The sequence below is a fragment of the Melanotaenia boesemani genome, chromosome 1 (genome assembly GCF_017639745.1).
Source record: "Melanotaenia boesemani isolate fMelBoe1 chromosome 1, fMelBoe1.pri, whole genome shotgun sequence".
NCBI classification, from domain to species: domain Eukaryota; kingdom Metazoa; phylum Chordata; class Actinopteri; order Atheriniformes; family Melanotaeniidae; genus Melanotaenia; species Melanotaenia boesemani.
In genome coordinates, this window is record NC_055682.1 from 8,197,050 (window position 1) to 8,212,716 (window position 15,667).

The window sequence follows — 15,667 nt, forward strand, 5'->3', positions numbered from 1 at the left end:
AACACAACATTCAGCAAGAAGAAATGAAGACAGATATCAGATGGATAAGATGTTTACAGTTACAACAGGACCATAATATTCAGAGCTTTTTATCACCAGAGAATCATAACACTGATTTGTACCCCGTCTTTCTACATATATCCACCCCCTTTCGCTGCTCCCTACGTGGTAATGGCAAGAAGAGCTTCAGAAAACCACAGCCGTGTGTTGAAAAATCAGTTTAATGGACTTTAATAGGATTCTTTATTAGATTTATGTGGCAGCAGTAAACTCTACATTTCTGGAACTCTGGGCAGACTAAAAATAACTCTGTTTCTGAACTTCTGTTCACGTCTTAAATTTTTTTAAAGTGATTTAAAGGCAGCACTGCTCATGCGAGTAAGTGCTTCCCGGCTGAAATAACACAAGTCTTTCACTCGATTGTCAGGAGTTTCCCACCTTGCACAAAGGCTCAGAGCTGAACCCAAAACCCAACTGTGAGAAAACGAGCCAGTAATTGGTCGTGTTTAGGAGAAAGTTTAAATCATGTGTCCTCTGTGATTTCTCCATAAATCAGTCAATGGTTTCTTTGGCTTACTACAGAGTCATCCATTTCATCGCTTTGTCAATCAAAACAGGGAACGTGAAAATTTCAAGTTGACCTGAGCTGCAATTTCTTGTATGAAGTCAAACTTGAGCCGCTCACTTATCGGAATTCAAGTCCAAAATTGGATTTTTACACCTGGACAGTGGTGAAATAATAACATCTAGCAAATTTCCAGAAGCATATCAACACATCAGACTCAAAGCCTCAGTTTGTTTGTGTGCATGGACGCTTGCTGTGATGTTTCCAGATGAGATTCCTGCTGATAAGTAGGTTGAGTGGCTGTTAAAAGCAACACAAACTGATTTATTTTGTAGATTTTTTTCCCCCTCAAGGTTTATCCTCAAACAATAAATCACTAACAGAAACGTGACAGTGCGGCCGGCATGCATCGACACTTATGATTAATGGAGTGATTAATAAGCTTAAAGTGTGAAAAATCAAGACTTTTTTAATATACTTCTCTGAGAGATAATAATTCACTGAAGTATCACGTAAAATGTGTAACATCTGAAGAATTTTACTGACTCGTTAAAGGATAATAGTGATCACCTCGGACTATAAAAAAACAAAGCAATACATGAATTATTAAGATAAATATCTGATAAATGTCAACGCAAACTCTTAAACATGCATCCATGAAGCCCCGATTCTCCCCCACATCAGTAGAAAACACCACATCTTCAGACACATGACAGGAAACCGCGACCAGGAGTGGGAATAAATAAAGGTTTCCCCATTTTGCTCTCACTTTGAAGCCCATTAATGACCATCTGTGTGTATTTGTGTGTGTCGACTTTGCTCAAACTGGCCCGCCGCAACCCAAAGTTTCTTGAAGCGTGTGTGTGTATGTGTGTGTGTGTGGTTCCTGGCCTCTTCACAAAGGCATCAGTCAACCCAGGAGGGCCTGGCAGGGAGAGCTCAGTAACCTTCAGATCCCTCCCACAGCACTAAATTAATGGCCTCTTTCTTTTCATTTCCCTCTCTCCCTCTTTCTCTTCATTTAGTCTTTCCACCATCCCTTCTTCACACTCCCCCCTTAAGCTGCTTCCTTTCTTTCTTTCCCCCTTTCTCCCCCCTAACTTCTTGTTTCCAGAGCTCCCACTAATGGGAGGGAAACAACAATGGCGTCATCCAAGTCTTCCTGTCTTTAAACTTGTCTTTCTAATTTTCTTGCACAGTCTGTAATTCCTTAACTCCTCCAACCCCTCGGGGCGTGGCGTTCACCCTCTGAGAAGACAGGCAGGACAATCTCAAGACAGATTCTTGGGCCTCCTTGGTCGAGCCTGCATAGCTCATACTGCAGCTTTTTGAGCTGTGCTGGGTTTGTAACCTTAAGCTTATGAGCATTTTGTTCAGATGTGTGTGTGGGAGGGGTGTGGGCTAAATTAGAGTCTTTGAGCTGGAGCAGAAGTCTTGTCAACATAAAGCCACATCAGAGGCCTTGCATTTGTCAAACATGCTTTAAAAAGCAGAGGTCACTGGCTCTGACCAGAGCCAAAGAAACGTACAGAGTTTAGCAGAGAGCCTTTAACCGAACCGCACTGCAAATTTACACAAATGATTCTGAAATGGGATAGATGAAACACTGCGCCAACCTGTAAAGGTTGAAGATTTTCATTGTGGTGGAATTACAGGGTCCTGTTTGAAGAAAAAGCAATGACGGAAGCTATAAAGAGTTATGACCTCACTGAGGCTGATAAGTTATCAGTGAAATATGTCCTGCTGCTGGAAAGCTATGTGCTTACACACACACACAGAAAGGCCACAAATGAACTTCTTTTATGATAAATGAGCCTGTTCTTTTATATTATAAAAACTTGTCATGAGTCAACACTTGTTGACATTAACACTCTAAACTTCAAGCCTTTTTTTTACACTGTAAAAACTGCATGTAGAAACTCAGCCCTTTTAATCCCAGTCAATTTATAGACATTATTATTTCAGTAGGGATGCACAGATACCACATTTTTACAAACTGAGTACAAGTACTTAGATTTGAGTACTTGCTGCTAAAGAGTACCAATATGAGTACTAATAAATCCTGTTACGGTTCACTAGTAAGGAGTGTGGACCAGATGCAACGACTGAGTGGTTAATTGTGTTATACGAGTCATCCTGCAGCATCCTGCTGAGCGCATAAAGTCTCAACAGCCTTCAGCCGCTGGTAAACAGCATTTTCTTCTAGTAAAGACAGTCTGTTGTGGTGGCTAGCGATTGTTTAGACTCCGTCCAATTTGTCGCTGAGTTCTTGGAAGGTCGTCTTGAGCCCTGAGAGCAAGGCTGATCTGTGGTCAGCTAGGAGTGCTTTAATCTGGTGTTTGATAACATGGGCGTCAGCCTTGGACTTTTCACCTGGTTAAGTGCTTTTTAGTGGTTAATGCGTTTAAAAAAGGCACATCAATTACACAGACTAATCTTTTCGCATTAACATATTAAGTTTGACAGCACTAGCTTTTTCACATTGGTATTGGTTTTGTAGTACTTTTTTTGAATACCGAGTACGAGTACACACACGGTATCAAACCAATACCCGATACTGGTATCGGTATCAGTGCATCCCTAGTTTTCAGGACAGCCTCAGTTGTCAGATTATGAGGCTAAAACGATGTAAAATAAATTTATCAATATATATGTCACCATAAAGGCCAACCAAAACAACAAAACAGAATTTATTACTAGCAGTACGTTCTAGAAATAACCCACAGATCAACAGAGATCAAGCCTTTTCTCATCTGCACATCATTCTCTCAAGTGTTGGTTTTCAGGAGAAGAAAAATTGGCATTGAAACAAACACACAACAGAAACTATTTACATGTTTACATTTTTTCCTCCGGCTGTTCTTAGCTGTTTACAGTTATTTATGCTACTATTTACATAAAATCTTTACAAAACTGACTCAGTTCATTTTTGACGCACAGTGGAAACAAAGACATCCTCTTGGTTTTATTCCAGCCATAAAGAACCATTATTGTTGTTCTTTTCATACATAGAATTTTTTAAATATTTGGCTGCTCCTGATTGGGCACTGTTGGCCTTTGAAGCTATGTAATTGGTCACAAGTTTGACAAGGAGTGGCTCCATCATAATTTCCAGATTAAAATAGAGATTTCTAAGCAGGATAGTAGTGGTATTGAGATATATATATATATATATATATATATATATATATATATATATATATATATATATATATATAAATAAATAAATAAAATCATGCAACAAAAAGTTTGGTTCTTATTATTCAGAATAAATCTACAATAAAATAATTTCCGTTTCCAGGTCAGTTTTTAGTGTTCAAGTAACATATCTTTAGGTAGACGTCATGAGTTTTAGCTTTAATTTAGTGATATTGATTTTGATTTTATTTTACATTATTCTCAGTTCAGGATCTACGGATTTAACAAGGTGTTGTGTATTCCTGCCATGAACTTTTATTGAATGAAACTGATTTGATTTTCCTTCTTTTGAATGTTTGTGGTTGTTGGGTGACATTCAGCCTCTGAAGGTAATGTACCTTTTAAAAAAAGCTGACAGGAAATATTTGTTGGCAAAAACAAACAACAGACTGGGGAGGCATGTCGACTTATTCCCACTGAACCTGCTAGACAAGACTCATCACTCCCGGATGTACCCCAGTCAATCTGGACTGGGTCTCCCCCCCAGTGATGATCTTTTCTCCATGAGCCAGACGTGCACAAGCCCTCTGTTACCTCCTCCTTTTCTTCTTAGGGAAAAATGCTGAGAAAGCCTGACAATTTTGCTGAGAAGTTCTTCTTTTCAGTGTTGGTTTGGTTCACTGAGTTTTACAGTAAAAAAAAAGTCTTTTATTTATTTTTGCAACACAAAGGCGATTCTAGCTTTTCTTCTGTAAGGGGAACAGTGAGTCAACTGGCCATGCAAACAGCACTTCTACCTGTCAAGACTAACAATGTCTTCTCTGTATGGATTTTAGAAACATAAAAAACAAAACAGATGGCTTCAGCTTCTATATCTCATCTTAAAAAATCTGAAAACAGGCGGTATAAGTTAGGGATGTCTCGAATATATGTTTTCACAGCCATTAAAAGGGAAACTCGTACTCGCACGTAAAATGAAAACAAAGTTGTATCTGTTGCTTTTTGTCTTCATATCACCTTTTTCCCTGATTTATGTGCATAAGTAAATAAATGCCACTAACTCATGTGCATGTTCGGCCTACTTTTCGGGTTAGCAGTGAAGCCGACCACCAGCTTCACCTGTCTCTGACTGAACCCAGTGGGTGAGCTGTGAGTCAGAGGCGATGCAAAGCAGAGAAAAAGAAAACAAAGACCACCAAAGATCCTCTACCACTGGTTACTATGGCCTGAAACTGTCTAAACAGGCCTGATGGGGAACAAGACAGGTGGTCCCACAAAGGAAAACACAAAGATGAGCCCACAAACCAACACTGACACCACACCTTAACCTGACCCACATAGAACAAGAGCCTGTGTCCACCAACCGAACCAGAAGCTGCCACGATGTAGGAGATCTAACCAGGTGGTATTCCAGTTGTAGGCCACCATTTTGCAATTCATTCCTGTTAAATGGTTAAATAACGAGTGTGAGGAGTTTAGGAGGGAGCAGAGGGGCCAAAACACACAATGGTAACCCAGCCTGGAGAGCGGGTGGCCACACGCTTTGAACGATGTCAAAAGGCTGGCAGTTAATTAGGCGTGGACCTCCCTGGAGACTACCTGGAGGGTCGGAGCTGCATCTCTTACTGTGTGTGAGAAAACTGCTATAAAAAGGTGATAAGTGGGATATTTCTGTGTGAGGACAATGCAAAGGATAAAACAGAAGCAAAGAAGGAATGAGTCAAATTTTTGTGTCCTGTGTCTTCCTGCCACCCCTCCTCTGATGGTATTTAGTTATAAAAGCTTCAGAGAGACAGCTGAGACTCAGCATGTTAGCAGCTGCTCAGACTCAAACTGTCACAAACCAGCTGCATTCAACTGCACAGCGTCACGCAGCACTGCACAACATGAATAGACCCAACTGAGCCCCCACATCTCAGTCAGGCTACAGCGTTCAGCGGTACTCACCTCTGCTGACTAAATAAGACACGACTGATCGTGTATTCAGAAAGGCTGCACACCGGCGATAACCTGCTACAGTCATTCATGGTTCGCAATAAGCATCCAAACCTCAGCAGTGTTTTGGCTCTACTGAGGTAATATTGAAATAAGCTAGACGGGTTTGAGTGTTGGCCTAAATATGAGACAAACATTATTATTGAATGATGAGAGAACATGCTGGGTCTTGGCTCTGCAGCTAAAACTGATACTCCTTCTTTGGTGCAACGGAGATTTCAGAAATCAGTTTCCACTGCTTGGAATTAGCTAAATACAGCAGAAAACTTAAAGAAAAATAGATTAAAAAAAATAAATAAATAAAAAAATATCATGTCATGATTATGTTGTGGAAATTTAATGCAATTATTCCATGAAAAATCATTGGAAAATTGCTAAAAAGCTGCATTTGTTATTTTATCTATTTTTAGAAACATTAGTTAGTTCTTTAGCATTTTTTAGCCATGTATTAAGAGCCATTATGGAAGGTCCAAAGAGCCACTTGCGGCTCCGGAGCCGCAGGTTGCAGAGTCCGCTCTAAGTGCTTCACTTATGACATCTAAAAAGAAATCCTGTTGCTGTTGACAGACTGTAGCAGAAAATATGGGAATCAACAGACTGGCAGATCGAGAGTGGATGCTAAGTTTGTTTTTACACAGCAGGACATAGTGTCGCTGCCATCCTTATTTAGTCTATCACATTCAAATTGAGACGGCACTACAAAATGGGACGCACAAGTGTTAGCAGAGGAGGTGTGACCACACTGCTAACAGCTTCAGACACCAAACATAAACATTTTAAAGGTGATAATTATTTAAATGGTTTTATTTTTTTTTAAGTAGAAGCTATTGTCTTCTGCTGGGATGTGTTCCTTCTGGTTATGTCTGTTTTTATCTATAATAAGTGATGTATTATTTTACAATTTTCAGACTACATCTGTAATTCTCCACATCAGCTTGAATATATTGTTCATCTTTACCATTTTGTTTACACTTTTTCTGTGAAAAAAGACATTAAACTCAAAGTTTACTCTGTTTAGGGTATCAATTAGTGAGTCGGCTTTTTTGCCGTTACAAACATGTGGTGTAAACCTGTTTCCTTATAGAAAAACAGCTTATCAATCGCAATCCTTAGTCTGCAAAGGAAGGAATTAGCAGAGGTGAAACCCGCCAAGAAGGAACAGCTGTGGATTAATGAGAATGTCTTTTGTTGCCAATAAAAGCGCGAGCAGTACATGTAGAGGTCAATGGTTGTTACGTTGACACCCATCACCAACCTAAACATCAACCTGAAGCACCTCAAGCTGGACAGCAAAAACACAATTAAGATCATGTAAGACGTGCATCCAGGCTTCAAACTCTTCGATCACTGTGTACAACCAACAGGGTCCAAAGGATCCATAACCAGGCACTCCAGGACACCCTCAGATGCTGTTTAGAGCTCCTTTAGCTACAAAAATCGTGCCTACGGTGGTCATATGGTATGGTTGGTCAGTTTATGTGTAACAGAAAGCTGCAATAAACAGTGATTTTGCTTATTGTTACAAAAAAAAAAATATTTTGCACTGTGTTTCTGTCTTACAAATAAAAATCCAATTTCCTCTTTCCACCCAGATTCACTTTGGTCTTCATATCATTCCTTAAATGCAAAATGCTCCATTTTTTATACTCAGTTGTTACTAACTAACTCTGGCCAGAGCAAGTAGCATGAAGTGGCTCAGACTTGTGTTTTCTGAAAACAGCAGCTTGAGGAGAGCGGTGAGTCTACAACACACATAAAATGTTCCATAAAACCAAAACAATTAACAATAAAGAGACCAACATGCTCAGTAAGAAGTTGGTGGTAATTCTTAGTGTATTTATTATCTTTCACTTTAAACTTTCACTGTTACAGTAAGTGTATTGATTGTTAGTGTTTTAGTGATTAAATGCTTCTTTTCTTGGTTCTTGTTCTTTAAAAAAATAAAATAAAAACTTGCATTAAAACATATGGAAGCTGTAAAGCTCCACTACTTCCCTGTGGTTAGGACATTTCTGGGTTACGCTGACTTGGCTTCGGGCTGCCAAACAGCTCATCATCCCTGCCAGTCCCCACTCTGTCGGCTCATCCCCACCTACTAATTTGCCAGCCTAGGTTAAGCCGCCCTGATGTGGCGAGTTTGTTACCGCAGCAACACATGCTGAACCCGGCTGGGAAAAAGACAAGTGTGCAGATGCGCTTTATAAGCAGAGAAAACTTCTCAAAAAAATAAATAAAAAAAACGTAGAAGTACATAAACAACGTATCAGACAAGCAAGTTTAGAGTCGATGTTTAATCTTCAAAGCACTGCAAAAAAAAAAAAAAAAAAAATCTTCCTAAGCAGCCCCGTCATCGCGAGCTCATCCTCCCGGTTTCACACAAATCACACAAACACACAGGAGTGTCTGAAATGTGAAGCAGTTGGTCCAACAGCAGGGTTCTTTTCACGCCTGCTCATCTCAGACTTTCATTAAAACTCCAGTCTTATCAGACCACAGCACTCAATCATGTTCTTATAACATAAGTCAGCAAGATGACGTGTGTGTGTGTGTGTGTGTTGTTGACCTGCCTTTGAGGCTGAAACATGTTAACAATCCTGCAACCTGACCAGAGGTAGACCCTCAATTCTGCATGCTATGTGCACTACTTGATTCTGGCAAATAATGCCAAGTATGTACACACACACACACACACACACAACCCCACACAATCCTCCAAGCTACAGCCTGTTAACTGAGAGTCACTTATTCAGTTGAAATAAGCCAAAACAGCATAATTACACACATGGAGATACATCATCATCCTGCTGCTGAGGGTAACAAATGAAAGGCCCATAAAAGGAGCTGTATACAAAGTCAACACACACACACACACACACACACACTGCCATCCACGGCCAGCCAACAGTCTCTCTGAAGTCACTTCAAAGATAACACTGAGTTGGCCAGGGATGAGTGGATGGCTGCTGGACAAGCATGTGGGCCAGCGGTGGGTGTAACGCTACATGTGAAAGAAAGAAAGAAATTGTTTATATCAAACATGATCCAACATTGACACCTTTACGTTCCTTTATCACATCTGGAAAGAAGTAGGCAGAAGTATAAATATTTCTTGACCTCATTACTATGACACACTATTCAGTCTAACAAGTTATTTTCCCTTTTTTTTCTCACAACTTCACATAATAAATGAGAGATTCAGCCACAAAAACAAAATCCGTCTGGCTTTAAACACTGTCATTAATGTCCTGGATTACACTGCTGTTCTTCAAGCTTATATTCAATTAAAATGTGCATTTTGGACCTTTGTTTTTTTTTTTTTTAACTGGTAGCTGTTTTTACTTTGCTTCAATTTATTTGGTAAACTGTTTAATAATTTTAGCCTGATAGTGAAACAGACAAACTTTTTAAAGTTACCCTGACACATCTGATTTTTAAATTCAGTTTTCCTCTTAAATTGCACTCAAAAAGTTAGGGATGTTTGGCTTTTTGTATGTTGTCAGAATGAACCTAAAATCTACTATGACCTAAACATGTGACCTTAATTTTCCTTTTTCAAGTGTTTAATCCACAACATGCTGTTCTCTAACAAGATGATTAACCACAGAAAAACAAAACAAGTGTCTGAATGAACCATGAGATGCGAGTAAATCTGATGGTCCTTTTTATATCAAATATATGAATAAAAACGTGCAAGCTTGAATCTTCCAGAAATGTTTCTAAGAGGGGCGAGAGAGAGAGAGGGGCAAGAAAGTGGTGCGATGACGCTTTATTTTCCACTATCGTCAGCCTTTTTGCGATGGTTCTGCCAGCTGCCTGCAACACTGACGTGGCTTTGGGACTCGATATGCATGTTCATGTTACAAACACTATCAGAAGAATACAAAAAACATCCATCATAAAACACAATAAAGAGGCAAACTCAGGCAAACCGAAGAGAACGATGTTGATAATGGAGGCTGCTTGGGCAAAGCTGATGATAAGCTGCAGGTCTACAGTCATAAGCCCGTGTGGGAGGACTCCTGTGGTGTTTTTATGGAGTGTGGGTGAGAAAGTAAGAGTCGAGCATGAAGCAAAAAAAAGAGAGAAAGAGAGAGAAGGTTCGGCCTATTTGTTTAATAGTTGCTGAGATGAAAGGAACACTGCTGGGAGAAAAAAAACTGACTACGGCTGAGTATTGATCCCCAACACGTTAAACAACACAGAAGCTTTTACTCATTTAGATATTCAGATTCATTACATTTCTGCAGATTCATGGTTGAAAAGGAAACATTTGGAGGCTGAATCCATGTCCTGGTTTTGATATGGATAGGGTTGTTTGCATGTGTGTGTGTGTGTGTGTGTGTGTGTGCATGTCAAACCCAGTAATGTAAACACAGCAGAGCTCTGAGCTCTGCCTGTGGCTGTGAACACTAGACTTGCTGGGTAATGTGCTGAGTGAGCACTTGGTGTCCAAGCCTCTGCTAATCCACAGATTGACTCTTTGGCCAAATGACATCCCTACACTCACTCACACACACACACACACACGCACAAACTCTCCCAACTTTCCACCATCCCTGCTTTAACCCCCAAATTCCCCCGATGGAGGCCTCTGACAGGGATTCACAGGTCACAGCCAGAAATGAGCCCAGAGCAGAGATCTCTCTTCTTACAAGAGTTCGTTTTCCAGATTAAATTTAGTTTTTAATTTTCTTCTGATGCGAAACAATAACAACCACAAACAAAACTTCAAGATAAAAGTCAAACGAAACCAGTTGTTTTGAGCTCTTTCAAATGCTTTATTGTGTTGTGTCATATCTGCTAGTCATGTTTATACAGAAACAGCTGATTGCTCATGTGATCAGTCACAAAACTCATTTGAAAAGGCATTTCCATCAGCAGCTCAAGAGAGCCATCATCCCTATTGGCTGTTTCTAAAAGAGGGAAATCATTTTCTGTGAGCTGATGAGTTAAAGTAATTTAATGAGGATGGTTTCTACAGTCTTTGTTATGTTTCAACTCTCCAGTTCAGCTCACAGTTAATTACATGAAACACAGGTTTTCAACTATTCTGGAGGATCTTCATTGGTCCTCCTCTCACACCATTGGCAGATGAAGTCAATGTGACGATAACCCATGTTAGCACACACAACTTTTTTTCATTTTCGCCACAAAAACTCAGGCAGATCCATTACAGGGCCAGAATACTTTAAGCCCAGTAGCCCTCTTGCCTGGGCCAGAATGCCTGTTCTCCAACCTAGAAATGAATGCAAAGGAATCAAAATGTACATAAACATAATGTCATCTTCATTTTACTGTGCCACAAATGTCAAAGCAGTCCGAATATTACTAATATTTAGTCATTCTGTGAAAAGTCTGATGAAATTGTCTGAGCTTTTATAAGGTCCAAAAATAATGAACGTGAACAAGAACAGCGGACCTTGTTGCAGTGCACGTTGCCAGATGAGTATTAGTGGCTTAATTTAGTCCATGTCTGTGAATGTGAACTCTCAGTAAAGGGATAACTGTAATAAGAGGAGATTATTCCATGCGGGCGAGCTGTAACTCACTTTATGGCTTCTGACTGGATGAGGAGAACAGGCGCTGAGGTCTAGCTCCGTAATATCCAGTTATAAACTGGCGCAGCGTGGGGGGGCTCTGTTCCACGGCTCTAACCTTCTCCATGTTGGCACCAGACGCTCAATGATGTTAACATTTGGGACTTGGGGCAAAAACTGGGCTTGTAAATTTCAGATCTCTGAGTGAGTTTGCCAGTTTCACTATACTGACCTCTCTGTTTTTTACATCAGTCCAATAGTCAACCATTAAAATGAGCTGCTAGGAGGAAGAGGAGGAGGAGCAGGAGGCACTTAGAGTTACACATACAAAGACACATATTTGTGCCTGTACATTTACTGTCTGGCATTCAGAGGTATTTTATAAGGCAGAATGATTCTGATCTGAAAACAGCCAGATAATACAAATTGATGGCAAACACAGAAATGAGGCTCTGTTAATGTTAACTTTAAATCTAAATCTAAACAACAATCAGTAGGTTGAACATTTGGTGAGAACATCAATCTAGAAAAAGCTTGTACCACAGCGAGAAAACATGCACATGCTGAAGTTATGAAACCTTATAAAACACCCACCCCGGTCCCTACAGGACAATAAAACCCTGGAGCATTCCAGAGATAGTGGGAGTGGAGAGGTTTTCATGGAGGGGGGGATCTTAAATTGGTGACTTGGAAGGCAGAGCTTTCCAGAAACGAAGCGGACAACCTGTGGTTGGGGTTGAATTCTTTCCCTCTCTGGCTCTTTTTAGGAACAGAGAGAAAACGGCAAACACAGACCCCTTCATTCAGAGTAATTTATCCTTATGGCAGGGCCTTCTTTACCGGCTGCAATAGCCCCCTTCCAGGGCTGCCCAGCAGGATGCCTGCGAGTGGCGTGTGAAACTCTCCTGTCTCCTTCAGCTCAAAAGGGAAGGATGAACAATGGCCCTCGCCAGGCGCTGGCTCCAAACAATTCCTGTGCCTGCTTCACTTGGCCTTACTTTCCCTGACCCGAAAAGGAACCACAAGCTATTCCTGTAAAACCCACATTCCTGTATCCATCCAGTACTGTCCATTTCCTTGAACATAAACAGCTTTCTCTCATCTTCTCCCTCGTCTTTTACCTGAAGCTCTTTGCTTCGTTTCCCAACGGTTTTGCTTGGCATCAGCCTTTGTTCATCCAACTGTTATTTAAGCAACAATAAGAGAAACTCTGAATCAAGATAGAGAGCAGAGAGAGCCCCACATTTTTTCAGGGTTCTCAGGACCCCATCTGACCCTCCCATTGCCCTAATTGTCAAAACATGGGTGAGTCACCCTCCGTCACCATGTCTCAACACAACCATTTCTCTGAATTTGAAAGAGCGCTGCTGGATCTTTTCCTGCCTGAAGGGGCCTGGATCGGGCTCAGAGAATGGGTGAACAAAGCAATTATTGGTTTGATTAATAGCATATTTGTCAGGGTCAAAATTACAACTGATGGTGATTTACTGTACCCCCACACCACATTTCCTAAACACATGGATCACAAAAGAGTAAACAAAGAAAATTAATGTGGACAGTGAGACAGCTTTGTGCCATTACAATGAACTCCATAGTATGTTTCTTTTCCCGGGGCAGCAGATGTTCATATGGCGATCAGCTGGATCTAGCTGACAACCTACAAGTCAGTCTGATTAGCCAAGAACAAGAAACTGTTTCTGCAATCTTATATGGGAGTCAGAAATGGGGGGGTGGGCACATATGTCGACAGTTTCCTCCACTAAAGGAGCCTCAGCAACGATCTGCACAGCACTTGCAGGAAGCCATTTTCTCCCCAGTACTGAACCATTCACCAGCGGCTCCTACAGAGCTATTGAGCATTCACAGGGCACCTCCACATCCCCGACAAGCGCAACAAAAAGCATTTTAAAGCAACACTCCCCATAGTTCCCACACTATTTCACCTGTCAAGCGCATACAAAACACTCAAGGAGGGCCAAATTCTCCTCAGGGGTGCTACAGCACACCTCTTGCCAGCCTTGGCCCCACTAAAGATGTTGTTACTCCTCTTAAAGAATGAATACACTATAAGTCTTCCCCACCTACTATCATGAACTACCACACTGAGCCTCGGGGCCCAGAAGGGACCTTTCACCTTGACAAGCAGCACCTAAAACAGAGGAGGAAACCTGAAGAAAGCATTTCCTCATGGAGCAAGACTCCCATAGCAGGAGGATGAGTCATTCTGGGAAGGCTGCTGGGGAAATCGATACAGACCAATTGTCTGTTTGAGGAAGAAGACGCCAGAAGAAGCAAATAGAGGACGAAGCCAGAGATGAGCTGTGTTGTATAAAATTAGAGGCGTCTGCAGAGTCAGAGCCTTCACCAGCTGATTGATCGTTTGTGTAAACTAGAAAGATGTCAGGGTCTCGCATAGCTGCACAGAGGTCTGACAACTCCTTTGGTCAATCATTTACTTAAGTCTCTGAATTATGAAAGTTATGTGGCTGGAATCCAAGAGTCGCCTTACTCGTGCCTCCTCTTTGGCATAGCATTAATAATAAAACTGTTTAATTTCACATCACCATATAATGTGAACTGCGATAATGCCCGGCCTTTACCTTCTTCTTTTCCAAATGAGAGACAAATGCTCAGTAAATTAACAGCTCTTTAGCTCATGTTAACATCAAATTAAAACTCACACTAAACTTTTTTTTCCCCAATTTTCCCCTGTGTGCGTAGGATGGAGAGGTACAGCTTCACTTCAGCTAATTATAGACCATCTCCAATGTCTCTGGATATTGTTGCCATGGTGCACATAACTCATTATCCTTCTCACAGGGATATGAAAATATAAAATGGGTTGACACTAGCTTTTTCAGTTCTAATGTACTGTATGCTTTTGAGATTAATTTTGGTAAATATTGCTCTGAACCAAGCAGGTCTGCATTTAGATGTGGACATGGGAGATCAATTCAGCAGTTTTATAAATGTTAGCTGATGACTTCATGTTGATGAAACTGTTACATCATCTGAAAAGTCTGAGACAGACACAAGAGGGATGAACTAGAAATCAGACCAGCATCCTTTGACTTAAAGTTTGTGGATGAATGAATATCGATCGACATATTGACTAAATGATCTACAAGCCAGCAGCATTGTTACTAACTGAAACTATCTATAAAACATCAGTATAGTAATCATATGTAAGATGTGCTTAAGAGAGAACATGTGGAATTGTTTTATATTCTTATTTATTATTGAGATTAAATAAGAGTAAGTATTACACAATAACCAGGGATCCTCAATCCTAGTCCTTGAGGGACGGGTCCTGCAGGTTTTAGAAGTTTCCCTGATGCAACACATCTGATTCAGACTCAAACTTGATGCAATGCTCTGCAGCAGGGAAACTTATAAAAGCTGCAGGACACTGGCCATCGAGGACCAGGATTGAGGATCCCTGCACTATATCCTGCTTTAAAGACTTCTGTGGTAATTGATTCTTTATGTTTTGGATTATGTGAAAATTTTAAAGCTCAATGTGGTACATAAAGTTGTTTGTTGTGATTTGATATGAATGAAGGTGACTGTGTTACATCAACATATGACATAATTTCGCATTGATCGCTGGCTCCCGAATCAAATCAAAATCCCATTGTGGGAGAATTTATATCAGCAAACATTAAATCATGACCCATTAAATCAAAACAAGAACGTATTGTAAGCAAACTCAGTTTCAAGCAGTGGACCAAGTAATACCAAATTACATCTGTATTTAGTTGTTGAGAAGCAGAGGTTCTGCGAATTTTTCAGCAAAGACAGAAGCGAAGCCTGCCCTCCACGACAAGATGGAAACCAAGTCATGGCACCGTTGAAGAAAGCAGGTAGGATGGCTCTAATACATGATGTGTGAACAGAATCTTACTGAATGTTACAAGTATGCATTGTATCACAAATGACTGTCACATAACATATAATGCTTTCAAACTAGAGGAATGGAGATCACTAAAACCAGTTTCAGTTATAGTCACTAATGGTTCATCCAGAAAGCTAAACACAAACTGTCAGACCCTCACACTAAAGCTAGCTCAAGCTGCTCACGGTGACAAGCATACGAGAAGAGTGGGATAAATAAGTAGAGTTTATACAGTAACAAACTCATGAGTTGTCTACAACTTTATTTATCTGTGAATGAGGTAAATTTCTTATGTTTTTAGGTGGTTAGATTAGAGTGAGAAAACTCTTTTATAACAATTTCATCACAAAACTCCGAATTTTAATTAGATTTTTTTCATGAGCTTCTTAGAACCAAGCCTCATTTCTCTCTGTCCTAACTGGCTGCAAGAATATTCTAAAACATAATGACTGGAAAGTTAAACATGACATGTGGTTTTTGACATGTCTGCAAGTAGAAACTCTGCTGCTGTTCATAAAACTTCCACTTAAACAGACA

General features: G+C 40.4%; 1 protein-coding gene across 2 annotated transcripts in view; it reads right to left on the minus strand.

Annotated features, from left to right (window-relative positions):
* lrp4 (low density lipoprotein receptor-related protein 4) overlaps positions 1-15,667 on the minus strand; it is a 133,131-nt gene that overhangs the window by 80,092 nt on the left and 37,372 nt on the right. The gene's annotated exons all lie outside the window — the stretch shown is intronic.